Source organism: Pseudopodoces humilis, chromosome 30 (genome assembly GCF_049639895.1).
Source record: "Pseudopodoces humilis isolate 2021_Gansu_Grassland_sample_001 chromosome 30, ASM4963989v1, whole genome shotgun sequence".
Classification (NCBI taxonomy): Eukaryota; Metazoa; Chordata; class Aves; order Passeriformes; family Paridae; genus Pseudopodoces; species Pseudopodoces humilis.
Window position 1 is genome coordinate 784739 of NC_142229.1, and position 16009 is coordinate 800747.

General features: G+C 41.8%; 1 long non-coding RNA gene across 1 annotated transcript; it reads left to right on the forward strand.

Annotated features, from left to right (window-relative positions):
• The first annotated feature begins 2316 nt into the window (after nucleotides 1-2316).
• On the forward strand, nucleotides 2317-6289 carry LOC148182410 (uncharacterized). Its single transcript, XR_015774730.1, has 2 exons — nucleotides 2317-2464; nucleotides 4485-6289. It is a non-coding gene; the product is annotated as an uncharacterized LOC148182410 (long non-coding RNA).
• The last annotated feature ends 9720 nt before the right edge of the window (nucleotides 6290-16009 follow it).

A 16009-nucleotide genomic window follows, 5' to 3' on the forward strand; every position in this document is an offset into this window, starting at 1 on the left:
CCCAGTGCCACCCCTGCCATGGGTAGGGACAGCTCCCACTGTCCCAGGCTGCTCCAAACCCTGTCCAACCTCCCATTGGACACTTCCAGAGATGGGGCAGCCACAGCTTCTCAATTAGACTGGGACATTTTTATCATAGAGCCATTTAGCCCAGAAAAGGCCTTTAAAACCATCAAGGCCACCTGTTAATATTAATGTTTACCTTTGATTTTTTCCATGTGTGTAACAATGGGACTCAGGGTCTGCCTGCATATGATGGGATGGCAGCCAGAGCTCTGCCTTCCCTGTCCCTTTCCAGCTCTCCCAGTCCTGCTCTGTGTTGGCCCAAAGGTGGCAGAGGATTAAAAATTACATTAAAATTTAAAATAAAAGCTTGACATTGCAGTGCTGAGCCTGTTTTCCCTGCATTTCTTCACTGATAGCACCTTGAGAGAGGACGAAAGTGATGGGAGGTTCTATGAAGGCTGAAATAACCCTTCAAATTTTCTGAGGCTTTGGAGGGAACTCAGCTTAGGTACTGCCTGTGTCGTGTTTAAATTAAAGGGCTTTTAATTTAGGATCTGACAAGCAAGTCTGAAATGCATTTAACAGAAAGCAGCGACAATTTCAATGCTCTGGCTCAGAATCCTGGTTAATGGATGAATTTAAGCTGCCAGCTCCCTCCTCCAAGAGAGCATTACAGACACAGCCTTTTGTTTCCACAAAGCAAAGAGCAGCACAGAGGTTTTTTATTTCCCCCCCTCCACCCCTCCCAAGAAAAGGGATGTTTGACTAAGCTGAGATGATTCAGGATGCTGAATGAGAGCTCTGGATTTTGCAGGGCAACATCCTTTGCCCTTGTGGTGAGAGCCTCCATGAATTATACACCTGCTGCTTCTATATTTGAAATTGCTGGGATTAAAGGCTGCGAGGGATTCCTTTGGTGCTTTATCTGGATGTTTTCTATTCGAGTTCACTTCAACCTGGGGTCTATTCCAGCCAGACCTGCAAAGCACATGGCTGATTTTCTAATGGTCCCTCTGACATTAATGAGCGGCATTTTGTCAAGGAAGCATCCATGGAAAAGCCAAAGGAAACAGGTAAAGGAGCAAAGGAACCATTAGTACATGTGATGGTAGAGAAGAGCAGTTGTGTTGACTTGATAAATGTCATCACTACAAGGGCACGATAAAACACCTAAAACCCAGGATGTGTGAGACTCTGCCTAATCTCCAGTTTTATGTAATTGTACCATGACGAATCGAAGCATTAGACCTGATAAGGTTTTAATAAAAATGCAAATGCAGAAATCCTGCACTAGAAATGCTCGAAGTTAGTTCTTAAAAGTAAAATAATCTACTTGTTCTGGCCAGGATGATGATGAATATGCATATGTTATTTTGGGTTTTTTTTTTTATTCCAAATATTGTGAAAATGTGGTTGTGGGGAAATTGCAGTTGGACTTTAAAGGATGCTCAGTCCTGAGAGGAACCATGTGAAATGAAGGCTCCCTTTCCTGACCTGCAAAAATTTTCAGTCCAGATATTTAATGTGAAATAAAGCATGGGCGAGACACCAGTGGGTACAGAGGAATGAGAGGACTCAGCAAGGGAACAGCAGGGCAGTGCCTGGGCTGATGTTTCTTTTCCCAAAATCAACTGCCTTTAATGGCTTGTAAGTCCCAGCATTTCAGCAGTGATTCCAGAGGAATCACATCCACCTGGGGCCTGACTGCAGGGCAGACACTGAGTGACAACCTATTGCTCACTGGGGAAGTAAAAATTCCCCTTTCCCCAGCTGAGACTCAAATCCTCATAAAAAAAAGCTGTGGCCACGAGTGCAGGGCTGAGCCCCTGGTTCCTGGAGTCCCTCAGAGGTACCAAGCCCAAAAAGTGTTGTGCAAAAGTGCCAGAAGCTGAGGGTGTGTTGCGGCACGTGTTTGTTTGATTAGTTTGTGGATTGCTGGTCACATTTTATTGTTAATGGTTTGCTCCTATGTTACCCCCCCTTCCTCCCAAGTTGGTTTATCCCTGAATGCTATCCCCTCCCCCAACATGCCCATCATTGTAAACCCTGCCCTTTGTTCCAGAACCTTCCCTGTCACTCCTGTACTGGGCCAGCCCCTCACTGGACCTCCCCCTCTGTCAATCTCCTGAATCTCAACACCCCATTGGCCCATGTGACCTGTTCTCTCTGCCCCCTTATCATCATTGGTCCCTGCAGTGCCTTGTGCTCCTCCCCTGTTTATCACTGATTGGTCAAACATTTGTACCCGCCCCTGACGCTCTCTGTATAAAATCCTGAGCACAGCAGCCCTGAGGGTTGTTTGGTCCCTGACTCCTTTTAGCAGTGAGCATCTCTCTGCTGGAACGTTGCACTGAGAGCCTCCTGCTCCTCCTTTACCCACTCCTCAAGTGCAGCTGACAATCCTGCCTTGTCGAGCACGAGGCTCAAAGGTTCTGCCTTTGGTGCTGATACAGCCAAGGTAATTCCCCACACGTGGTGCAGTTGTTGGTGTTTCTCTGAGCTACCCTGGGCTCTGGCAGAACCAGAGGGCGCATGTGGGCTGTCCTCAACCAGAGAAGAAAATATGAGTTAGAAGCTGGGTGAGGATGATGGATTTGTTTCCTTGCTCTGGATAGAAGGGGTGAAGAATTCAGCAGAGTTTCAAACTCCCTGTGCCACAAATCCTACTGGAAATGCAGCCTGTGGAAATGAAGTTTGTGTGGATTGGAATTGGGTGGGGTGAGATCCATCAGTGTGGGGGACCAGGGAAGGAGACAATCACTTGGTTCTGGCAGAGGACAAGCATCAGACGGGCTGGGGGAATTATCCAGCTCATCAAGGTTTCAATTAGCACTTTGTTTGATTAATAAAGTATCCAATGCTCAGCTGCCCCTGCCCTCACTGCCCCTCAAAGCATGAGGGGTTTTGTGCTGCAACAAGAATTGTTCTCTCTGCGGTGCCCCTGCAATTATTTGGTTTTAGGAATGATGCTGTATGTAGATTATATATATTAGATGAAGGTATATAAATATACATACACACAACTTTCTGGGTTTCTTCTTTGTCTCTGATGCTGCATTTTAACAGTGACCGCTCACCACTGTCCCTTGAAGTACCCTTGATTTTGGAATTTTTTCTTTCATTTCGTGTTGTCAGTATGACTGCCCCCAGGAAAGCTCTGGATTCCTGGCCAGGCTAGCTCTGGGATTCCTGGAGCTGTTTGATAAGAACAAAATCCCATTTAACAAGTTACAGAGGAGGAGAGAATCTACATAGAGAAGAATTTAATGAGAGACAGTAGAAATCACTCTGCAAAACTGCCAAGGCATTAGTGCCTGTGTGACCCAGAGGAGAATTTGGCAGGCAGAAAAACCATTTATTTTGATCAGATGAAGACAACATTTCTGCAGAGGTAGGAATTTCTGCACAGGTAATTAATAGATGATCCCTGTCCTGAATAACTTAGTCCTGTTATGGATGAGGGTATTGCATCCCATTTCCCAGGGTCACAATGCAAGGTCCAGGCCCTCTATTAACAGAAAAAATAAATCCCTGCTGCTGTTTATATTCCTTTGCCAAGTGTTGGGAAACAGAGCTGGGGAAGAGGCTGCTAAGATGATGTTGTAAATGATCAAGGTGAGTAGAAATCAAGAGTCTGGGAGATAGTTTGCATATTAAACAAAATGAAAAAGCCTGGAAAGCCAAAGCAACTGCATCAATAAATCATGAAACACTCAAGACTGTTTTGAAGGTGCAAAAAGCCCATTGTTGAATTCCCCCTGGAGATAATTTTGTTGTTCTGTGATTAAAATGAATCCTTTCACTTCACAATGCATCCCCAACCAGTGCAGTGCAAAAGGCTGATAATTAGCAGTGCCTGGGTGGAGGAAGGAAATATAATAAGAGGCGAAGGCACTTTCAGAGTAGCAGGAACTTCATCTGAAGTGGAGAAATATAAAGAAATTGGAAAAAATTGACAATCAAGTCATTCCTTAATTGGGCGGGATCACTGTGACATCTTGGTGCTCCAGATGAATTCCTAATTGACACTGCACAAGTCAAAAGCATTTCCACATCAGCCTTTACCTCTTCATTTATTCTTGCAGCAGGAGAGGGACAGGCTGGGACAGAAAGGAACTTGCCCTGCAATGGCCCCAGGATTCTGGATTTGCATATTCTGATTAGATACTGAATTTGATTTTTATCTGCTTCTGGTTCTTGCTTGTCTTCCTTCTCCTCTCTCACCTTCCCTTGTGTCCTGGGTTTACACTACATTTCAGAGAAAAAAAATGGGAATTTAACTTTCTTAAATGTGCTTGGTTTTGTATGCCCAGCCTGAGATTATGGGGAAAAAAATCCATCTTTTACAAAGCAGCATGTGGCTGATACTTCAGGAAAACCTTGAAGCATCTCAGGGTGGGCATACAAAGATCCTGAGTCTCTTTTCAAACCATGCCTGGCTTTTATTACATGATAACAGCCAATCTTTCTTGTTTTAGGTCTTGAAATGAAAACTTCTGTTAACAGCCTCATCTGTGGGAGAGACCAGGAGACGTGGCCTTTGGGGTGAATAAAGGACAATGAGGGATCAGGCTTTACTCTCTGCAGTCTTGTTTGAGGCTGTTTTAACACATTTTGGAGATGAATTTCTATTACGGAGAAGGAAAAGAGGGAAGGAAAGGCATTCTTCTACAAAGGATCTGCAGGAAGCTGCCAAGGCAGAGAGGGAATAACCGTGACTGAGTGGAACTCTTGATCAATCCTTTTAGTTCTCAAGTTCCAGAAGGCCCAATAGATTTTGTTTATGTTTCTACTGCTGTGATGTTTCTGTCAGCAAGAGAAATCAGCTTCCTCTGTCTTCATCTTCTAGGAAGTTTGGTAATTTGCCTACTGAGCCTTTGAGTTTTCTTAAGAAATACAAATCTCAGTATCCAGCATCTCTGGGAGCCAGGTGTTCAATTAGGTTTGGCATGGTGGAAACTTCAGGTGTCAGCCTAGAAATTTCCAGGATCACATCCCAATCCCACCAGGAAATATTAACATGTTATTTAATTTTCTCACTGTTATCATTTACTGATGTCAAGCTAATGGATATATTGTGATTTTCTTATTTAGTCCTGCAAATACTTCCACTGTGGGGTTTGGTTTTGTTTTTCATGCTCCAAACACCAAGATTTTCCTCTTGATGTTGACAGGAGAGATTGAGTTATTTTCCTTCTGAATGGATTTTGTTGACAGGATGGATTTAGGCTGTTGACAAAACACACCCTGTGAGCGTGGTGGCCCAGAGCGTTGATGGAATGTGTGTTATTGGCAGGACAGGTTGAGATGGTGGTGACAAAATGCAAACAGCCCAATCCATTCCAGTGATAAAACACATTTATCTAATGATCAAATCCATCCAGTAGACAAACCCGTTTTTGTTTGAAACTGAAAAGCATCCTTCTGAGGGGAAGGAATAAATTCCTGCAGGGAAGCAGCTCAGCTTATTGAGAAGCTGGGCTAGAGCCTCTCTGGCTGTGGAAAATAGAGATGTGTGCCTCTGCAACAGCATTAGAAATGACAGAAGAAACTTTTTTAGATGGAATTAGCCACATTTTCACAGCATGACACAACCCTGCACTCAAATTTACACAATTCAGGCTTTGTAAGTCCCCTGTATCTCAAAGCACCATAACAGAGCTTCAAAGGAGACCTAGAAGTTGTTTTTAATACTGACCCTGCAAACGAAAATTCATCTCTCAATTAAAAAAACCCCATTTTTTAATGAAGCTGAGCCACAGAAAATCACACTGCAATGGAAAGGGCCCTCATCTCCTCTCAGCCTCAGAATTTCACAGCCACAAACCAAATGGTCAGTGATGCACATGAGATGGATGCTTTGGGTACTACTGTGGTTGAAGGAAACCCTTTCCATTGCAGTGTGATTTTCTGTGGCATTTCAAAAATGAAAATAGCTTGGTAAGAACATTCCAGTAAAAATCAAGCGGAAGTAAGGCAGCTGATGCTGGACACTGAATTGAAAGGCTGAGTTTTAATTTTGGTGCCCGATGGTTTCTGCTGTTGAATTTTAATTCCTTTATATTTCTTTGTTTAGCTAGTAAGGGAAGCTTGGCTCTGGGTTTTACACAGCAATTGCATTTATTCTGTGGTTACCTTTTTAAGCTGGTTCTGTAGTTACCACAGCAACGGTAAAATGGCTTGGTTATAATATGAAAATTTTCCATACAGAAACAAATCTGATAAAATGTCATGAACTGTCTGGAAGAAATATGTGTGTTCCAATAAAAATCATTGTGTGTTTCTGGGGCTACTGTAGCAATGCATTAACAATTCCATGACTAAGGCCTCATTGATATCTGCGCTCTAAATCTGCCAGAGTTAGTCCTGGAACCAGCCTAAAATGCTGCAGTGCCAGCTCTCAGCTGGGGAATGATTAAAAAATGGCTCTGAAACCCAGACGGGGTCTATTCAATGAGAAAAGCAGTCACGCCCTGTTTTAATCTAATTAGATCTGCTTATTGGTTAGGGACCTCCATTTAATATCTAACACCATTTAATTATTTAATATTTTTAATTTTAAGGGTTTTTTCCGTTTTTTTTTTAAAAAAATAAGGCCCTTTAATATCAAATGCTATTTAATTATTTAATATTTTTAAATTTAAGGGTTTTAAAAAATAAAACCAAAAAAACCACAAGATGAAGTTTTTGGAGTTCCTTTTTACCGTATTTTTCTTTCACTGCGCTCAACATTCTTCAAACTGCCTCCAGACAGCTTTTGTCGGGTTTTTTTGTGTTTTTTTTTTTTTTAAGGACTTGTTTAAATTCTTAAAGTGAAAAATGCTTTATTTCATTTGGTGAATAGGAATGGAGGTCACTCCTTCAATGCCAGTTGGGGAAGAGATTGGGTTCTGCACCACTTACAAGAAAGATGAAGATTTCTTTGATTTCCACAGCAGGAATAGAACTGAATTTGATCAAGAAAACTCAATTTGAGCAAGGAAAACACAATCTACTAAATTTTCCTGATGTTTTAGAGTAATTTTTACGAGTGTCTGGGTTTACAGCTGGTAGGTGCATTTTAATTCCCACACTTTTGAGGCGGAATTTTGGTAGCATCAATCTGAGAGTGAAACTGGATTTCAGTGCCTGCTGCTGTCACACAGTGACCACTGCAGGACATTTCCAGCCCAACCAGAAGGTGGGACCTGTAGGAATTACCTGTGAGGCACTCTGGGGTACCCTGGGGACAGCCCGTTAGCGGTGCGGTGCCAACAAGCAGTGAGAAGTTAAAAAAATATATTAAATACAATGGATTTGGGGCTCTGCTCTATCTTTTAAGCGCAGGAGTTTCTACCCAAATGTGCCAGTGGAAGGGATGTTAGAAGAGAGCTGTGGCTGGAGGTTTGGAAGAAGGTTCCAGCAGAACTCTGGGAGCTCAGGTTTCCTTAGCAACTCTTGTGGTTTTAAGGACCAGACTCAGACCTGCAGTCGGGCAGATCCCACCAAATATCACCAAAAGTGTCACCTGTGTTAGAACATCCTTAAGTATCCCTCCCTCCTCCTCAGATGAGCATCATTGCAGCGTTAATAAAATCACATTCACTGGCAGGAAGACGAAATTCATGGGAATGCCATGTTGGGCAACCTGAAGGTACCGAGGTAATTCCCGTGATTATTCCTGAATTTTGGGGGTAATTAGCTCTCTGCCTGTATTTCAGTGTTAATAACATCAGTGATACTCCTCATGTGTTCTTTGCTATCCCTTATCTCCTCTCTGGGCTGGTATCAAAAGAGTGAAAAAATCCTTTTTTCCTTCTCCAGAGACTCTGATCCTCATTCAGAGCCTCACTGGACAAGGCAAGGGCTGGGAGAGACTTGTTTTACACCAAGAGGAGCACAAAAGGTGGTTCTGAAACAGCCAAACTTGGGCAGAACAACTGCTCCAACCTGATTTTAGTGCATTTTTAATGTCTCCTCATTACGGCTGTAGCTGATGGAAGAAGTAAAACAACTTCTAAATGGTAATTGCATCTCCCTGAGCTTGTGGAAAGGCCACCTCATTCATTAATCTTAGAGCAAAGTATTTCAGACTCCATTTCTAACTCCATCCTGTGTTCCCAGAGAGTGGGATTTACATGGAATTTTCCAACATTTCCAGTTTTTCTTGAGTGCCTAAGTGATGGCTTTATTTGCACCCAGGATATGCAGGTAACAACTTCAAACCAAGGATATATTTATCTGTACATGGACATCCTAGAAATGTATTTATTTTAGAGCAGCATTTGTCTCTCTTAGCCCATCAGGCCTTTATTAAAAAAAAAAAAAAAGAAAAACTGTATTATTTTACCACTTTGGGGAGAAATAAACTCTCTTACAACATTTACTTTTGTCACAAGGCAGAGCTGTTTTTCCAGCAGCTCCGTCTCTGAGGTGTATCTGTAATAAAATAGGGAGGCACTTTAAACTCTGAGAGCTGAAAATTCAAGTGTTTAATTATTTCAGTGAATGGGCTAATTATAGATATTTGTGGTCCTGCTCCTTGCACAGCAGGATTTCATTTATTAAAAGCAGTTTCGTCTTGGAGAAACTCCATTTATTTCCCCGGAGGACTCAGAGGATATTTTCAAACACAAATGTATGTAATAACTAAATGTGATACAATACAAATATTTTGAGGTAAATAGCCTGGTTTTTTAAATGTCATCAAAGATTTTGTTACATCAAAAAATCCTCCAGAGTTTTAGTTTTTTATATAAGTTGTAATCCATGTAAACCAAGCAGTGTGAGGCACATTCCCACTGCACCAGGGCTTTCTTTCCCCTCTTAAATGCCAAGATTTTTTTCTGTGAAATTATAGCTTTCAGACTACTCACATATTGCTCACATGTTTATTGTCCTTCTTACTGTGATTATTAAAAAAGAATCTTTTTTGTCTTCTCAATCGCTGTGGCTCAAATGCAATCTCCTCTTTCCTGGGAAGGAAAAGCAAATAAGATGTTTTATGACATGTCCCTAATTTAAAGGAAAATATTCAACAAGCTAGAAACAATTTAAATATTATGCTGATTTTAATAATTGGTGATTTTATGTTGATCTCAATCATTAGTGGGTTTAAGACTGATGATTTAAATATGTTGAAAAGCAGATTCTTCCAAGAACCAAACACCTACAATGAAGCCATATTTTTTCTTCTGGGCCAGAATTTGCAGAAGGAGAAGAAGCAGTTGATTAATTTAGATTTGTGTTGGTGGCTTTTCAGTCCAAAGATTTTAATTTCTACAAATAAATTTATGCTTTTAATAATCACAGTCTCTTCTTAGGATTCAGTTTCATTCATGGCAATGTTGGATTCCTGGATACCCAGGGTGAACAGTGGCAATAAAATCAATGCTATCACCCTTAAAGGGTTGGAATATCACAAAATTACTGTTTATTACTCAACTTTTTGATTTCTCCAGCTCTCCTACGCTCTTGATTCCCAATCCCTTTGTTTCCTGTGCCTCTCTCAGTGATCCTTCCCCCAGAATTTCTCTTTACAAGCCATGTGACCAAAATTTTCATTTTCCCCTTTCCTATATCCTCTGCTCCCTCCCACTTTTTCTCTTGGCGGCACTCACACATCTTCACTGCCATGAAACCTGGCCACAACTGATCAGAGCACGCTCTTTTTGTCTTGGTTTTAATTTCGGGCCAATTAGTTCATTTTTCCACAGCTCATCACTAGAGTGAGCTACAAATCAGAAATCTTTAAAAAACCCCTGTGGAGATACTTGGTAAGAACTGCACCTGGAGTCCCCTCCAAGGGCTGGGGGAAGCTTTGGGACAAGCAGCCGCTTTGAAGAATTTGGGCTGCTCTGATCTTGCTTTTCATGAATAAAAGGGCTGCTGGCCCCTCTCTCCAGGCAGTTGTGGCTGTAATTATGCTCTTAATTGCCTTTCAATAGTATTGATTTCCCTTCCTCACTCCTTGCCTGCTGCTCCAGAGGGCTGGATCCAAACTGATCCATCCCTTCATGGAATGATGGAAACCTCTTCTGGTGAGAGCAGGAGGAGAGGCTGCACTCCCACACAGGGGCACCACTGCCCACAGGCTCCCCTGGGCTGCCAAAGGACACTCAAAGGCACCAACAAAAATTAAATTAAATTGATGAGCTGCTAAGGATTCCACATTATTATTATGTTTCTTATTCTTACAAATAAGATTTAAATAAAATTCAAATGAACAAATAAATTCAAATATAATAAATAAAATATAATATTGTTATAATATATAATGTATAATATATATTATACAGTAAATATAAGATGTAAAATACTATAAAATGCATATTATACATAATATAGAACACAATAAAATAAAATCTATAATCTATTATAATTATATATGATATATATTATATATATTATAGTATATACAACATGCAATATAGTAAATATATATTATACATTAAATATTATTTATTATGCATTATAAGTATATATAATATGATAATGTATAATAATATAACAAATATTTACAAATAAAATTCTTTCAAATAAGAAATATTTTTCCCATTGCCTGCCTGGGAGCAGAGCTCAGCAAAACTGACCTGTCAAAACTGAGTGGAAATTGGGAAGAGCACCCTGAACCAGGTAGAAGAAGTGGCTCTGCAAGGAAGTTTTGAGTTCTGTTTTTTGTCTGTGACAGAATCCCTGTATGAGCTTGGAAAAGCCACTTCTTCCATCTGAGCCCTTGCTCTAAAACTAAGTCAATTCTATTTTGCCAGAGCAGATAAGCTGCAAATCCAGTTTAAGTATCTTGTATTTCCCCCATGTTTTCAAATTACTCTGCTAGTAGTGATTGCATTTGATTAACAAATATTCTCCCTGCTCCTTGGCAGCAGCCTGCATGCAAAACTTGGGTTTTGCCTTGAACAGAACCCGCAGCCCTGGAAATCCTGGCAGCAGGGAAGGTCTTCAGCAAAGTGTCTTCAGCATGAATAAAAAGTGTGGGACTATGACTGGAATCTTAATTAAATCAAATCATCTTGCAGTTTGCCTTCTCTTTATGCAGCCTGTATTTAAGATTGATATATGTTTGGGTAGCGTGAACACAGTCACTGCATTTTAATACCAATTCACAGCTCCCTTTCTCTCCAGGTAAGCCCTGTGGGATTTGTTCTCCTCTCCAGGTGTGAGGAGCCCTCCCACAGCCCCAAGCTGTGCCCTGGTCTGTATTTCTTGCTGACAGGCCCGGGTTGTGGAGCTGTCCCTGGAGGCAGAGCTGTCACAGGCTCCCCACAAGGTTGTGCTCTGCTTTAAATGAACATCATTTTCTGCACTCTGAGATTCCTGTTATCAATGGGATCACTGTGGAGGGCTTTTTCCTCATCCATCACCCTGTCACTGCTCCACTGCCCCTCTTGTACTTCATTCTGACATTTTAAAAGAAGCTGCTTCTATCAAGGCTGCTCTTCTGGGGTGATTTGATCACCTCTGCAGATCTTCTGGATTCACAGGGATCCACAGCTGCCAACTGAGTGTAATTCTGTAAATTGAGGGGGAATAAAGGAGTGTCTTGTGTCTCATTCTTGGTACTGTGAAGCACCAGCACATCCTTTCACAACTGTTCTTACCTCGACCCCTCCACGTGAACAGTGGTATTAAAAAAAAACCAAAAAACCCCAGGTGTATTACACAGAAATGTGTGGAAATGCAATTTTTGCATAAATCTGACTAAACCACTGGCTCCATTTGAGTCATTGTTTGGTGCACATGGTTCTATAACAAAAATGGGAATAAATCCCTGTTAATAATAGTAATAAAAATAGCAGCAGTCAATTTTCCCTCTGCTGATGCACCCCGTGCTCAGTGCTGAGGAGATAAAATGTCTCATATCCATCAGGATGAGCTGGGTGTGGACAATGAATACAGTTTTTTCTCCAATATTTATTGTGAAAGAATATGAATAAGGAGCAGGGAAAAGCAGCAGTGGTGAAACCACTGGGGAGATGTCGCTTTTGAGAGCAACTGGATCAGTTTTCCACTGAGCATTCAGTGCCTGGTGGGGAAACAGAGCAGGGAAAAACAGGGCACAGGAAGGGTGGTCTGAAGGGAATTTAGTGGAGCTGAAGGATCAGGAGGGATTTGTAACTGCTGGAAATCAGCCAGTGGGAACAGCGAGGTGCTGCCTGTCCTCCTTGCAGGGCTTTTGGGGATAGATGCTCTTTCCTTGGAGAGGGTCGGGAAGCAGAGGGACAGGGGCTGAGGAGTTTTGCACCCAGCTTAAGTGGCAGGTGAGGCAGCAAATCCTGTCAGCCCTGGTGAGATATCAGCCACAACCTCTCCCTGCTACTGCAGCAGGACCATGGAGCTCCCTGAGCTTCTGCTGGGCTTGTTTGTGATGCTGCTGGCAAATATTTCCTCCCTGCAGCAAAGTTTGCTCAGCTCTGTCCACACTCGTGTGTCTTTGTCCAGGAGCTAGCTGGTGGCTGTGAAAGAATATCCATTACCTTTAGGGGCTGCTGGAATAACACCAGAGTTATTCAAACTTCCAGCCAGGGCCCTGTTGGCTGTTGGAATTTGAAAGAATCTTGTTTCCACGAGTGTCTTAAATAAAATTTATCCATGCTGGCTGTCATATGCTCAGTATTTCCACAGGTTCTGTCAGTCCTTCAGTAGCTAAAAAGGGGCCTAATATTGAAATGGATTCTGGCTGGGCTGTGTGATGCTCTGCTTTCCACTGAGGAAATACCTGATGTATTTTTTCATTTTTATTCTCTTGGAAAGCATCATCTTGGGCATTTCAGCCTAAGTGTGTAGAGCAGGAGCTGTTCTCACAAAATGAGGGGAGCTTTGGCCATCCAGGCTCTGATCCTGACTCTGGCTACACATGGCTAAGTCATAGCATCTGAACACTACCTCTGCCTGCCAATTATGTATATTAATAATTCCCTGTACAGGAGGAAGATGATAAAACCCTTTATGATTTCCAGATCCTTGACTGGCAAATGTGATATTGAAAGGCTGGATGGAAAATGGAAATGTATGAGACATTCCTGGAGTTTTTCAAAAACCCTTTTGCAGAATATAACCTACAGCCTAACTTACCATGAAATGTATTATTTGCTTAAATACTGCATTGTGAGGTTGTGTTCCAGCTGAACAGCATTGCCTATCAGAGGGAACAGCCTGCTGCAACTACTCCATAATTGTTCTACTAATGTACACTTTATTAAACCCCTGCTGTTTTCTTGACTGGTTTATCTACTAAAAATAGTCTGATTAATAAAATGGATGTCAGATGTATCCATCTTTGTGTAATTCCCCCATGGAATTAGTGCTAACCAGTGATGTGATTGGGGTTTTTTTGTGTTAAGCAATGCCAATTATTCTCTGCAGCAGTGCTGGTGGACTGGTGGGAGGGTTTGATAAATTTGTGTTCAATTCAGGTTGGCAGCCAGGAGAATCCAGGTGTTCCCTGGATCTGCTGTGTGTTTGGAGCTGCTGTTTCCCAGCCTCAGCTTTTCAGCCAGCCCTGGTTACAAGCACCTCTCGTGCAGATGGAGGAAGAGAGTGAAATTCCACTTTTCCATGCCTGCTTTGGCAATTGCTAAATGGAAATCCACAATCAAGCGCTGCTCAATTCCCAAAGCTCTGCACAATCTGTCGCTGCACTTTTAATGCTCATTGATTAAATAGCATTTTCTTGAATGTTTTTGGACTGGAAGGTTGGTTGATAGCCCATCCCTGTGCTTTGTCCTGAGGACAAAGTCACCTGGGAGGCTCCATGAGCTTACAGAGGTTTTTCCCTCCAGTTCCAAGGTATAATTCAGAGGGCTGGAAATGCTTGGAGTGATGCTTTTCCTTTAAAGCATAATAAAATTATATATATATATATAATATATATATATATTTATACAAAGGCTTTATTAAAGACACATGCAGTCTTCCAGGCACCCCAAACGTGCCATAAATATTACAATTTTTCACATAAGATCATCTTTATGTTCAATTCCAGAGCTGATCAACTTTATCAGGATACAGATAAACTGCATTGCAGTGAGTGATTGAGTGATTGTTCCCCAAAAGTTTGAAGTCCAGGCATTTTGGAGGCTCCCACAAAAACAAGATGTGCTTTCTGCCTGTCTCCTAACTTAGGCTGGATTAAATGGAAGGACTTTAACCCTGAGGTGCAAAACCAGCCTGGGAGGATGAGAAGATTTCTTCAGCATCCGATTTTCCAAAAATGAACGAATTTTTTGGCTAAAATTTGGGGTCAGCTTTCCTTGTGTTTGTCTTTGGCAGCTGAGTGGGAAGGTGGTAAATAGGGAATTAATGAGCACATGGAATGGGTGCTTTGGGACTCAACTGAAGAGAAAATGTCATTTTTTGGGTCAATGGCAGGAGCTGCAAAAATCTCAGGGTCCTGGTGAGGGAGTGAACAGACAGGTGCCTGAACTGGGTGAAATTAGAGCTGAAAAATGTCCAAATAACTAAAATAATCAGAGATCTACAATGCCAGAAATTGTACAGAGCTGCACAGTTTTTCTGAGACTGCAGATTTGGGCTGTATCTGGACGAAATAAAGATTTTCCTTCACCATTTTAGTTGAGGATATAAAAAATGGACTTAGGGCTCAGGTGCTCAATACTCTCATTAAGATTTTTACATGATGTTTTAATCAAATTTTGAGACCTAATATAAAACTGCCAGCAAATTTTTATTTAGTGTCTGAATTGAACAAAATTTATATCCATGAGTAGTTTCACCATTTTCCTTTGGAGAAATAATTCCCCAAAAGGAGAAGACATTTAAAAGGGAGCAAATTGAATAATAGCTTGTGATGGAAGTTCAAAAAGGAGTGGGGAGGGAAGAGAAAAAGTAGGTTACAAAATTGAAAGTGTTTTGTATAAAAATGGATATTAAAATAATTAGAATAGACCAAATCCCTTTAGCGTTGTGCCTTTATATTGTGCTTGTAAAGTGATTGGGGATTACTTGAGGGATGGAACTGGAAGGGAAACCTATCACTGAATAATGGAATTAAATCCCATTTTCCTTTGCAAAATCTGAAACCAACATACAGTGATGGGCTACTTTTCCTCTCAGCATCTTAAAAGGCAAGGATTGTTTTTTATCTGAGCTACTTATCAGGAAAATCCAGGAGTTCAAAGGGAGATGACTGAAGACAGTGGAAAAGTTGAACCAAGCTCTCAGAGAGGTTTTGCCCTGGTTTTATTCTCTGAGAGGAAGCAATGCCACTCTTGGCTGTGCATAAATAAAAAGTCAGGCACACCCTGAAGGAAGCAAGAGAGGCTCAGTTTAACAGCAGGGTTAATGGTTTTAATGACAGACCCCTGATCTGTGCTAGAGATCAGTGGAATTCCACACCCTGCTCCCTGCTCTGTGTCTCTGTGCTCCTCAGAGGGGCTGGAGCAGAGACCCAAAATTCATCTCCATCAGAATTTATTTTTTCCTGTATTTTTTCCTCCCCAAGAGTTGCAATCAGAAAATCTTTTTTGCTTCCATCCATCGTTTTGCACTCTAGCTGTGATGGACATTTTGTTTTTCTGGTGCTCACAGGCTGGGCTGAGACCATCCTGACAGTTTATGGTCTGTCCCACCCCCAGGATACTCCTGGCAGGACATGCAGGTGACCTGTGCTCTTTGAGCTTTCCAAAAGCCGGCAGCAGAGCCTGGAAAATTGCAATTTTCAGGGGCAGTGAGGTATTTAGAGGCTGCCATGAAGAAAAACCCCTATAAAAGCAGTTTGGTCAGGAGCAGAATTGGTGCTGGCACAGGGAGTGTAGAGCCCTGGTGACACCAAGGGGATTTCCTGTGGCAGCGTTTGAGCTCCAAGGAATTGAGCAGGAAAGCCTTGGGATCTGTGGTGTGCTTGTCCCTGGAAACCCCACCAACCTCCTTTAATGTTCCTGCTTGCCTGGATTGATTTGTACCATGCACCTATTCCTAATCCTGATGTCCTGAGGTGAAATATGGCACTGTGGCAGTATGGTGGAAGAAGGGTTGGAAGAAATCA